The sequence below is a fragment of the Ursus americanus genome, chromosome 17, assembly GCF_024610735.1.
Source record: "Ursus americanus isolate L20-20 chromosome 17, mUrsAme1.1.p, whole genome shotgun sequence".
Classification (NCBI taxonomy): Eukaryota; Metazoa; Chordata; class Mammalia; order Carnivora; family Ursidae; genus Ursus; species Ursus americanus.
In genome coordinates, this window is record NC_142143.1 from 5,123,194 (window position 1) to 5,134,494 (window position 11,301).

Below are 11,301 nucleotides of genomic sequence, written 5' to 3' on the forward strand. Positions count from 1 at the left end.
CCCCCCACCCCTGGAGACCCTCCTTTCTGGCAGCCTTGGGGCTCCCGGCTCTGCTGGAGCCCCTCTGGCAACACGCTGCCTCACCCCCCGGCCCAGCCCTGCCCCCCGGGGCCCTCATGACTACTCCCTGCTGGGGATCAGCCCCATACAGGCTCCTTCCCCTACCATACTGTGCTGAAGAGAGCCCCCCAAAAGATATGTCTGCATCCTCACCCCCAGGACCTGTGAATGTGACCTTATTTGGATAGAGGGTCTTTGCAGATAGAATTAAAATGAGGTCACCCTAGATTTAGGCCGGGCCCTACGTCCAATGACTGGCACCCTTCCAAGAGAAAGAAGATGGATATTTGAGACACAGATGCAGAGGAGACCCACAGGGGACACCCTGTGAGGACAAGGAGTGCGGAGGGGCATGGCCACAAGCTGGGGACCCCACAGGCTGTGGGAACCACCAGAAGCCCGGAGAAAGCCTGGGAGGGACTCTCCCTCAGAGCCTCCAGAAGGAGCCCATGTCCTGCTCTAGGACTCTGGCTGCCCTGAGCCACCCCACAGGTGGGGATTTGGTACAACAGCCCCAGGGGGTGCCGGAAAGATCGATGGCAGACCGCTAGCAGAATGGGCGGCTAAGGGCCTGGCCCCGGGCAGGGTCGGGCGGCCAGCCCTCACCTGTGCCTCTTCTTTCCATCAACACTGTAAGGTCACGTGACTTCCCAGCCCTGACCCCCCCCCCTCCCCGGGAATCTCATACTTGGGTCTCCTGGCTCTGTCACGGCTGTGTGGCCTGGAGCCTGTGATCAACCTCTCTGGGCTCCTGCCCAATGAGTGTGCGAGAACTCCCATTGGAGGTGATCGTGAGGATCCAAAGTATTCACAAGCCACACAGCGAGGAGCGGGCATTTAGTAGGCGCTCAGGGAGCAGCTGCCAAGTACAAACCCCTCCACGCGCCTTCAGGCTCCCCAGCAAGTGACCGAGTGACCGAATGAACGTGTGCTGATCGGAGGGCGTTTCTGCCCGAAGCCCATGTTTCTTATATGGAATTTTATTCTTATCAGTAGTGGCAGCTTGGAAAACGCATAGCTAAGTGTATGTAAAGGATTTTACACTTGTGTGAGGGTTTCTCTGAAAACTCGTTCACAAATGGAGGAGGGGGACGTCCTTTGTCCGACCACACGCCTCCCCCGTCCCCAGGGTGCAGCCCCAGACCCTGGCCCCCCGTGCCTGCCGAGGCCGGGCTCTCTGTCTGCCAGCGTCTAACCCTCCTCCTCCTGGCTCCTGCTGGACCAACCAACTTGGCCCAGAAAAGCCCGTGCTATCGAGGAAAGCCACCTTTAAAATCTCCTGTCTTCACCCAGGACAGGACCTGGGTTGTCCACCATCAGAAAACAGCCTGACACCGCCGACTGCCCATGGGGCCTTCCCCTGCTGGGTTCGCTGGCTCGGTTCATCTCAGGCCAGAGCCTGTCTCCAGCCCCATTTGCTCTCCGCGTCCCCCTGGGGGTCTCGGCTCCATCTCACCTGAGCGACTGAGAAACACCTGCCCCTTGCATCTCAAGCTAGCAGGGCCGAAGCCACGGCAGCCTGCCACCGCATCCACCGCAGAGCACGGTGGACTCCAGCCACAGGACTTCCAGTCTAGGTCAGCATAGCCCACCAGTTTCCTCCTGAGACACTCAGAACCCAGCGCTCCTGGTGTGTGAAGCCCAAGGTGCACCCAGCAGCCGCAGTACTCAGGGGCCTGTCCGTCAGCGGAGCCAGCCAGGCCCAGCATGGGACCTTGGACAGCTCTGACCACCCCAGCCTCCGAGCCTTCGTGCCTGAGGCCCCCACACTGAAGAGCTGAGCTGCCCCCCATGCAGAGACCAGGAGCATAACGCTGATGGCTCTCTCCTGTTGCTGTGTTGACCAGCAGGTAAGCTGGGGGTTACCAGATAGCCACAGAAACCAGAAGGGAAGAAGGCTTACCAATAGACTCCACCCCCCACCTAAAATGAGGCGATATGACTTAGAAAGCTCCCGTCCCTCCCCCAAGGTCAAGGCAGATAGAGGGCAGAGCCAGATTCCCACTGAAGAAGTCCTGCCTGTAGAGCCCCGCCCTGGAGAGGGCACTTTGATGGTTGAGTCAAGGGGCCGGATTAGATGTGTACGACTCCCAGGTTGTGGGACCGCATGGAGGGAGGTCTGAGCAGAAGAGGGAGAAGGCCCAGAGCAGGACTCGGAGGGGCTCCACACAGAAGAAGTTGTGAAGTGTTCCAGCCCTGGGAACGAGGGGCTCCATGTTTCTGGAGCAGCCCCCTTCCAGCGGCACCCAATCCAGGAGTTTCGGGGCCCCAGCATCTATAGTTCAATCGGGGGACAGGGAGGAGGGGGCGGCAGGGGCACTTTAACAGAAGGAACATGAAAGTAGTTTCCACTTGCAAACTGTACTGAGACATAGGACCGTCCCAGCACCTTGGAAGGGGCCCAGGGAAGGGAGAGACCCAGAGGCTCCTGCCCGCCCCTCCCTCCCAGGAAATCCACTCTGCCTTTTTAAAAAGGCTGCCCCTTGTTCCAGAAACCATCCTGGGTAGGCCAGGTTTCATCACTGCACTGTTTAAACCACCTCACAGACCACTCATACCCCCAGAATCCCGCTGATGGCCTGCGGCTCCCCACAACGTTGGGTTTGGGGAAATAAGGCCCCTTACAGTGTGTGAGATGGGGTAGAAGGGGCCCTTCTAAGAGTTCCAGAGCAGGGAGGGGATCCCATTGGCATCTCAAGGTCAGAGCACCCTGGGCCTAAAGTGGGGAGACTGAGGGGAAGGGTCTTGTCTCCTGGACCAAGAATCCCTGAGGTTAGGGGCTAGTCTGCTTTGGTGTCCCTTGGCCTTGTGCCACGTGGGTTTGTTGCATGAATGGGAGGAAAGGAGTCTGAAAGACAGGAAAAGAAGGAGGAAGGAGGGGAGAAAGAAGAGGGGAGAGAAGGGAGGAGGAAGAGGGGGAGGGGGAGGGGGGGGAGGAAGGGAGACGGGGGAGGGGAGGAAGAGCAACACCTGACATTTGGCCCAGAGATGGCGGGACAAGGCCGGAGGCAGGACAGGGAGGAAGCTAGACCACGCAACACGGAGATAAACCCCAGCCAGACCTGAGGTTTCCTTCCTGCTCACGGTGGCCATTGAGGCTCTGGAGAGTCTATGAGGGTCCCCTCTCTGTGTCTCCACTTCTCACTGGAGTCCTATCCCAGCCAGCCAGTCACTGCTTAACGCTGCACTATGCTGTTCTTTTTTTCTTTTTTTTTTTTTTTTAAAGATTTTATTTATTTATGTGACAGACAGCCAGCGAGAGAGGGAACACAGCAGGGGGAGTGGGAGAGGAAGAAGCAGGCTCCCAGCGGAGGAGCCCGAGGTGGGACTCGATCCCAGAACGCCGGGATCACGCCCTGAGCCGAAGGCAGACACTTAACGACTGCGCTACCCAGGCGCCCCTGTGCTGTTCTTTTTCTCAGAGAAGACAAGCATTTCTCCATATCCAAACCTCTATCAAAACGAGGGATGAACAGGAAGGCCCATGAGTCCCCAGGTCTTGGTGCTCTAGAACTATGGTTCTGAGACTCAGCTGCCCATTAGAGCCACTGGGCAGGGTCGAGACCTCCCCGCATCCCAACCGCACCTGGACCAGGGACTGGGAACACCTGCAGGGGAGACCCAGGATCAGAAGTCCAAGTGTGGTCGAGAGGAGAACCACTGTCCGAGAGCTGCTGTTCGAAGTGTGGTCCGTGGACTCTGGCAGCATTCAGATGGCATGGAACGCCCAGACGAGTCACGCACGTGTAAATTCTGAGCGGATGCCGCGTGTAAAATATAAAACCCAGGAGGTACCGCCAGTCCCCGTAGGCCGAGTGGTGGATGGACATCGGCCGGTGGGCCTGTCTGACCAGCACAGCCCAGATTTTGATGACCCAGGGTGGTCCGAGCAAGACACCTGGCCCCGTGGGCTGCACCTAGCCCATCAGGAGTATTCTATTCCCACCCTGCCAGAGGATTCTAGAACTGTGTGCAGACACCCGACAGGTGGGCGGGCAGCACCCTAAGGCAGCCCACGCCCTCCCAGCATGGCCTTGCCTGTTGGAAAGCTCTTCCTGATCTGATACAGAATCCCCTGGCCATTGACACCTGGGGGCCCCTGCCTCCCCCGGGGAAGCTGCTGGGGCCTTGTCTCCACCTCAGGCCATCAGCTCCTCTGCACCTGTTTCTTGCCGCTCTCTGCCTGGGAACTTTAGGCCAATTCTTTCCTCCAGAACTGCTGCCTTGCCCACTCTGTGCTCCAGGCACGTCCTATCCCCCAGAACATTCCGTTCCCTTGCACACCCACACTAATTTTGTCCCGAGAAGAAAGCACCCAAAACCTTTTGTTAGTGGTATATACCGGTGTGGCAGGGAAGATGAGCCGTGGACAAATGCTGTCCACATCAGGGTCCAGGATGGGAGACAGGACGGGGCAAGGGGGGATCTTAACAACCTCCACATGGAGACTCGAGGAGGAGCCAAAAATGGAGAGAGAGAGAATTGTAAAGATCCGTTGTTACCTGTTAGAAATCTACAGTGTGAAACCAGAGAGTGTCTCCCATTTCCCACAGTACGAGGGACGAGAGCAGTGGTCACACCGCAGAGCGACGGAAAAGTAACGTAGGTACGTGCGTATATGGAGGTATGCTTGCACGTAACGCATGCACACATAGAGACACATACACAGAGATACGTACAACATACGCATTAATATGCATCACGGGGGCAAGCAAGAACAAGGAAAACTCTCACGAGCCAGGGGACTAAACGTGGAATTGGAATTCCCCAGAGGTAAGGCGCTGTCAAAGCTGCCTTTGTCCCGGGGACATTGGCCAAGCCCAGTCATCCGATCTCCCTTTGTCATGACCACACTTGGCGCTGGGGCAGGAGGAAAGCCTGGGCCTGCCCCGCTCAAGAGTCAGAGAGGGGGGCCATGTAAAGCTGGGGTCTCCAAAGGGCCGTGCTGTCACTGTTGAAGTAAGTTAGGGGGAAACCCTAAAGAGGACACTTGCCTTTATCAATCCTGGCACGGGAAGAAAGGCAAAAACCCTCCCCTGAAGTCCTAACCACAAGCCGGCCCTAACATGGATATTACACTAGCCGTGTGGCCCACAGAGCTCAGACTGAGACTTTAATTTCAAGGGAGCCGAATGGGAGTGACCCTCGGTATCTGGCTGATGGAGATGAGAATTACCTCTGGAGGTTCCCATCTGCAACACAGGCTTCGAAGAATGACTGGTGATTAAATGGAAAGGACCCTCGGAGAAGCGCACAGAAGAGACACAAGGGAAAAGGCACCATGACAAGACTGAGCGCAGACAACAGGCAGCAGCGTCAGGCCGCAAAGGCAGGCGTTGGGCACTAGCTTGTCAGACACAGAACTTAAATCAAGGTACCTAACGAGTCAAAAGAAGGGATCAAAAAACATGAATAAGGAACAAGGGACTCTAAAATGGCCATGAAATTTTGGAAAGGAAGCAAATGGAACTTCTAGCAACAAAAAACTATATAATTGAAATAAAATGAATGGCGAGACCAGCAGGGTCGATGCAGCTTCTCTGGTCGGGGTGTCCCCAGCTACCGCAGCAGCCCAGCAGAGAGGCGACTTCAAACATTTCTTGCTCGCGTACAGTTCCAAGCAGGTGGTCCTGACTGGCAGGCAGCTCTCCCCCCAGAACAACTCCAACTGTGTCTCCACCAGCTTCAGCACATGGCTACCGAGGTCACCACCTTGCCCGCATCCCCTGGGCATCACCCGGGCTTCCTGGAGCCCCAAGGGCCATAGAGGGACCAGGTTTGGGGACCAGGCCCTGCGATGTTGCATCTGACTTCATTCACATTTCTCAGGACTCAGTTACAGGGCCGGAAAATGTGGTCTAGCTGTGTGCCCAACAGTAAGAGAAAGCAGGTTTGGTGAGCGGCCAGGCTGTCTGGACCGCGGCAGGTGAAGAAGCGTGAAGGTCCGGTCAACTCGAGCCACAAGCTATTATTTCGCTAATTGCACTCTTGAAAGCCCTGTCCCTTGTTATTTCGGTTAATCCTCTCGACTCTCACCCTGCGGATTAAGCTAAACAGGGAGGATCCTTCCCATTCTATAAGTAAGGAAACTCAGGCTCATGCTCACAGAAGGGCTGTGTCTTGCCCAAGAACACAGAGCTGCTGAGATCGGAGTTCAGGACTTCCCACAACATCACACTGTTGCCTTTCTCTCCAGACAACATGGGGAAAGGAGAGAGATCGTGGAGCCAGAGGTCCCCCTATGCCTCTGTATTTTCAGCTGAGCTGGTGAACTCACCAGCCTAGGAGCCAGTGAACCCAGGGGCCAAGGAAACCAACCAGAAGTCAGAGTAGTGAGTCTAGAGTTGAGCTCAGCTTTAACACTGGCTTCCTGGGGCATCAGGGTGGCCAGCTAGGACCCCAGGGTGGGCCCAAGTGTCAGCAGCAGGTCTGCATCTGCCCCACCTCAGTAGAGCTAAGAGGTCCCTGTCATTGGGTCAGCCAGCAAATATTCATCCGGTGCGTCTGGTGTGCTGAGTAGCGTTGTGGGTTTCAAGAAGCAGAGCCTGGGGGCAGGGGACGTGCAAAACCCAGGTAAGGTTACCTGGTGAGCTAGCTCTTTAGTGCCCGGCCCCAAACTCCAACTATGTGCTGGGGCCCTGACTTCACGTGATGGCGTTCTCACCAGAACCCATGGAGGGAGGGCCTTTCAGTTCTGTTTTTGCAGGTATAGTGATGGTGATGATGGTGATGATGATGGTGATGGTGGTGGTGATAATGGGGTGGTGATGGTGATTTGGGTAGTGATGGTGGTGATGGTGATGATGGTGGTGGTGATGATGATGGTGATGATGATGATGGTGATGATGGTGACGATGATGGTGATGATGGTGATGATGGTGATGGTGATGATGGTGGTGGTGATGATGATGGTGATGATGGTGCTGATGGTGACAATGGTGGTGATGATGGTGGTGATGGTGGTGATGTCGGTGATGGTGGTGATGTCATCTGACATTATTGAACACTATGTGCCCAGCAATCTTTCAATGTCAGGTGGATTCTCTTCTTTAACTTTCATAGTAACCTTACAAAAAGCAGATTCCTTTGCTTCCATTTGACAGAGAAGGAAACTGAGGCCCAAGGAGCTGAGTGATTCACCCTGCATCACAGAGCAGGTGGAGGATGCACCCAGGATTCCTGCCCCAGAATCTGACTCAAGCATCGCAATGTCCCCATGGCACCACCCTGCCTCCTCCGATGGGCCGCTGAGCTCCTCCAGGACAGGGCCTCCACCCGACCGTCTCTACACCCCCAGCTCTAAGCCCAGGGCCTGCACACTGGTAGGTGCTCAGGGAAGGTCTATGAGGAATGGCTTGTGCGCGATGATTCGTACAGATGTAAAAACCCACCTGTGCATACTGATCGATTTGAAACGCTCGTGGATAAATGAATGAATTCATGCAGTTGTTGGCCAACCCAAGTCAGTTGGCTGGCTTTTCCTGGAAGAACCATGTCTGGGACATCACCATTATCCACTTTCCATCCAGCCAGGCCTCCCAGAACCTGCTGGCCCAGCTCAGCCCAGGACCCCATGGATCAAGGCGCCCTGGACGCTCCCTAAGTTAAACCCACCTGTGGGTGAGGACCCAATGAGCTCCCCGTGAGAAAGGCCTGTGATGCCCACCCCCCACCCCCCGCTTCGGCTGCCCAGGTCTTATAGGGAAAGAGCCCATAGGGGCAGGGACTGGAGGAGGGGAGGGAGCGGCTTTGATCTGTTGCCAAAGAGAAAGAGAGGGGAGGAACACACTTCTCTCCAGACAAGCTGTTCGCTTACCAGCTGACTTTGGTAAAAGAAAAAATATTCCTAGTGCCATCTGTTCCCAGAGTGGGGCTGGTGTGGGGCCCGGGGCTTCCTGAAGCTCAGGCAGCCAGACCCAGTTTCAGAATCCGAGACAGCTGCCCCCCTGGATTATTTTGGGAAGCGGCTCAACTCCGCAGCACCCCGGCCTTCCTTCGAGGCATTTCCCATCACTCCGAAGCTGTTTGCACACCCGGCCCCAGACTGCCAGCTCCTTCTCAGGCCTGCCTATCCTCCCGTTCAGCCACTGTCATCATCCTGCTTCCCACTTCCCCCGCAACCCCTGCAGGAGTCAGACTCCCCGGGGTGGAGGGGGTGGGGGGCCGGGGAGTCTGGCCTGTCCGCCTCCCTGGTCTCCTCTGTGACAGCCACTGCCTCCACCGCCTCCCAGCGCCAGCCGGGACCCCCAGGCATCCACCCTGTGTGGCCCGGGCTCCCCCTCCCTCATCGTCTCCTCAAGGATCGTCCCTTTGTGAAAGCTAAGCTCCTGGAATGGGGGGATGGGGCATCTCAGGCAGGGGTGGCAGCAGCGTGGGAAAGGCCTGGACACCGAGCTGAAAGCAGATGGGAAGGGTTGGGGTGGGGCAGGGGGTAGACCGCCAAGCTGGCACGCCAGGAGGGCCCGGGATGTCGGACGCTGAGGGAAGTTGGGGACCAGGGGGGTTTAGAGCAGGGCATTAATGTGATCCATGCCCCGGGCAGAGAAACCCCAAGTGTTGGTGCGGAATTGGGGTCACAGGGGAGAAAAGTAGAGACCCCAGCTGGGGAGTCACCATATCCCGGCCCCTCATGGAGGGTGAGAGCCTGGACCTTCCCACAGGCAGAAGGGAAGAGAGGAGGGTGTGAGCTTGAGAGGCAAGCAGAGGGCAGGACTGGTTCCCTGGGAAAGGGGAAGGGGGGTCTAGATGAGCCATGGGTCTGGGGCCTGGGGGCCAGAGATGGGGCGTCAGGAGGTAGTACAGGGGAAGGGTGAGCTCTGACTTGGGCATGGAGAGTTGGGTGGACCCCCCAAGGGAAGCTGTGCCCATGGTCGGGAAGGAGGATGGTAGGTGTGGGGGGGGGCAGAGTTATTGTCTAAGGGGTACATAGTTCCACTTTGGCAAGATGGAGGGAATTCTGGGGACGGACGGTGGTGACGGTTACATAGCAACGCGAAGGGACTCAATGCCACTGCACCACACACCTTAAAATGGCCAAAATGGCCAGCTTATCGAGTGTCTTTTACCACAATAAAAAAACTGATTGAGTTCTGCGATTAAAAGGCAGAGGCTTCAGATTGGTCAGAAAGATATGACTATTTGTGTCTGTAAGGAACCCTCTTTAAATACAGAGACACAGATAGTTTGAAAGTAGAAAGACGGAAAAGATATCCCGCTGTATTGATATCAAAGGAGGTTTCAGAGCGAGAGATGTTCCGGACGATAAGGGGGCACAGATGATGCTCCCCATGGCCACGGCGGCTGCTGGGGTAGCGGGGAGCATCCTGTCCGTCTGCTCCCACCCCACCCCTCCTGCCTCCCAGGTGTCCTGTCCTTCCCCTCGTCTGTAGCTGGCCCCCTGCACCTGTCAGCCCCTCCCTCCTCTGAGCCTCTCTCTCTTCCCCTCCTCTTCTCTCTTCCAGAGCCTTCCAGCAGGCATTTCAACGGGCCTGGGCCTCTGCTCTTGCCCCCTCGGCCCTGGTCTTCTTCATACCGGGTTCCGAGAAAGCAGGAATCAGGGCCGCTCGGCTGCCTTTGCTCCCTCCCTTACACACACCTCACCCCTATTCGGTCTGACGGCAAATTTCAATCCTTCAGTTGTTTGTAGCTTTACTGAAGAATAATCTATAAAAGGTCAATTTCCCCAATTTTAAGTGTACGATTTGATGAGTTTTGATGAGTGCATATAGTCATGTTTCCCCCACACCAACGATCATGACGCAGAGCATTCCCACCTCCTCCAAAGCTCCCCTTGTGTCTCTTTGCGGTCAGTCCCTGTCCCCAAGCCCCCGGCCCTGGGGAACACTCCTCTCTCTCTACTGCTGTGGTTTTGCCTTTTCTAGAATTTCTTATTAACTGTACCAGCAGTACGTAGCCTGCTGTGTCTCCAATCTTCCAGTCTGCCCAGCGCTACTGACATCTTCCACATCGGCTCGGTTCCACGCCCCTTTCCTCGATGCCGAGCAGAACCCGCTCTATGAACACACCGTAATGCGTTTGCCGGCGTGTGGACCCGTGCGTTCTTCCCAGGCTGAGGTTTTGGTGACTAGTACTGCTATTCACACGTAAGTCTTTGTGTAGACATATGTTTTCATTTTCCTTGGATAAACACCTAGCAGTGAAACGGCTGGGTCATATGGGGAGTGTGTGTTTCAGTTTATAAGAAACTGCCAAACGCCGTTCCAAAGTAAACGCACCGTTCTGCATTCCCACAGCCTTGTAGGAGAATTCCAGCTGCTCCACAGCCTTGCCCACACTTGGAATTGTGGGACTTTTCAATTTAGCCATCGTAGGAGGCGTGCAGGGGTAGCTCTATGGCCTTCATCTTACTTCGCTGATGACTCATCGTACGGAGAATCTGGGTCAGGCAGCTTCGGCTGCTGTGTAACAAAACACCACAGGCGGGGGCTTGAGCAACAGACACTTACTCTCACAGTTCTGGAGGCTGGACGTCCAAGATCAAGGTGCCCGCAGATTCAGGGCTGGGAAGAGCCCTCCTCGTGGCTTGTGAACTGCCACTTTCTTGCTATGTCCTCAGGTGGCAGAGAGAGAGAGAGAACTCTGGTGTCTCTTCATCTTACTAGGACACTAATCCCATCATGGGGTCCCCACCCTCATGACCTCCTCTAAACCTAATGGCCTGTGAATCGGGATAGGAGGGGAGCAGGTGGACGGGGGTGGAGTGGAAGGAACACCACTTGAGACCTTCTCGCACTCAGACACCGACTCTAAGGGCTCTTGATGTCACTCCCTATAGAACGTCCTCCCAAGCTCCACCAGCTGGCCCGGCAAAGATGGCCTGGCCCACACCGGCCAGTCCCCTACTGCAAAACCCCTCCCCAAATCCAAGGCCGTCAAACTGTAATAACCCCAGACCTAGCGGGCTCTGTCCTCCACGGGGGCCCAGAGCTGGGAATGTAGGGGAGAAGCCCAGCAGCAGCCCCCGGGTGCCCAGCTCAGCCCTCCCCTGCCAGCCCTGACCCCCGCCCCCTGTGCCTTGTCCTGGCTGGTCCCTGCCCCACGTCGGCTACTGGGACGGCCACGGTAAACCCTCCTCCAGGGACTTAGTCTTTGAGAAACATAGGCAGCAAGGGCCAAGTCTCACCAGAGAGAGAGTAAGGTCCCTCCCTGGGACAGCCTGGGAGACCACAAGGATTTCTCCTTTGGGATTTCTGGGCAAGGTTCTCTGCCACCTTTGTGGGG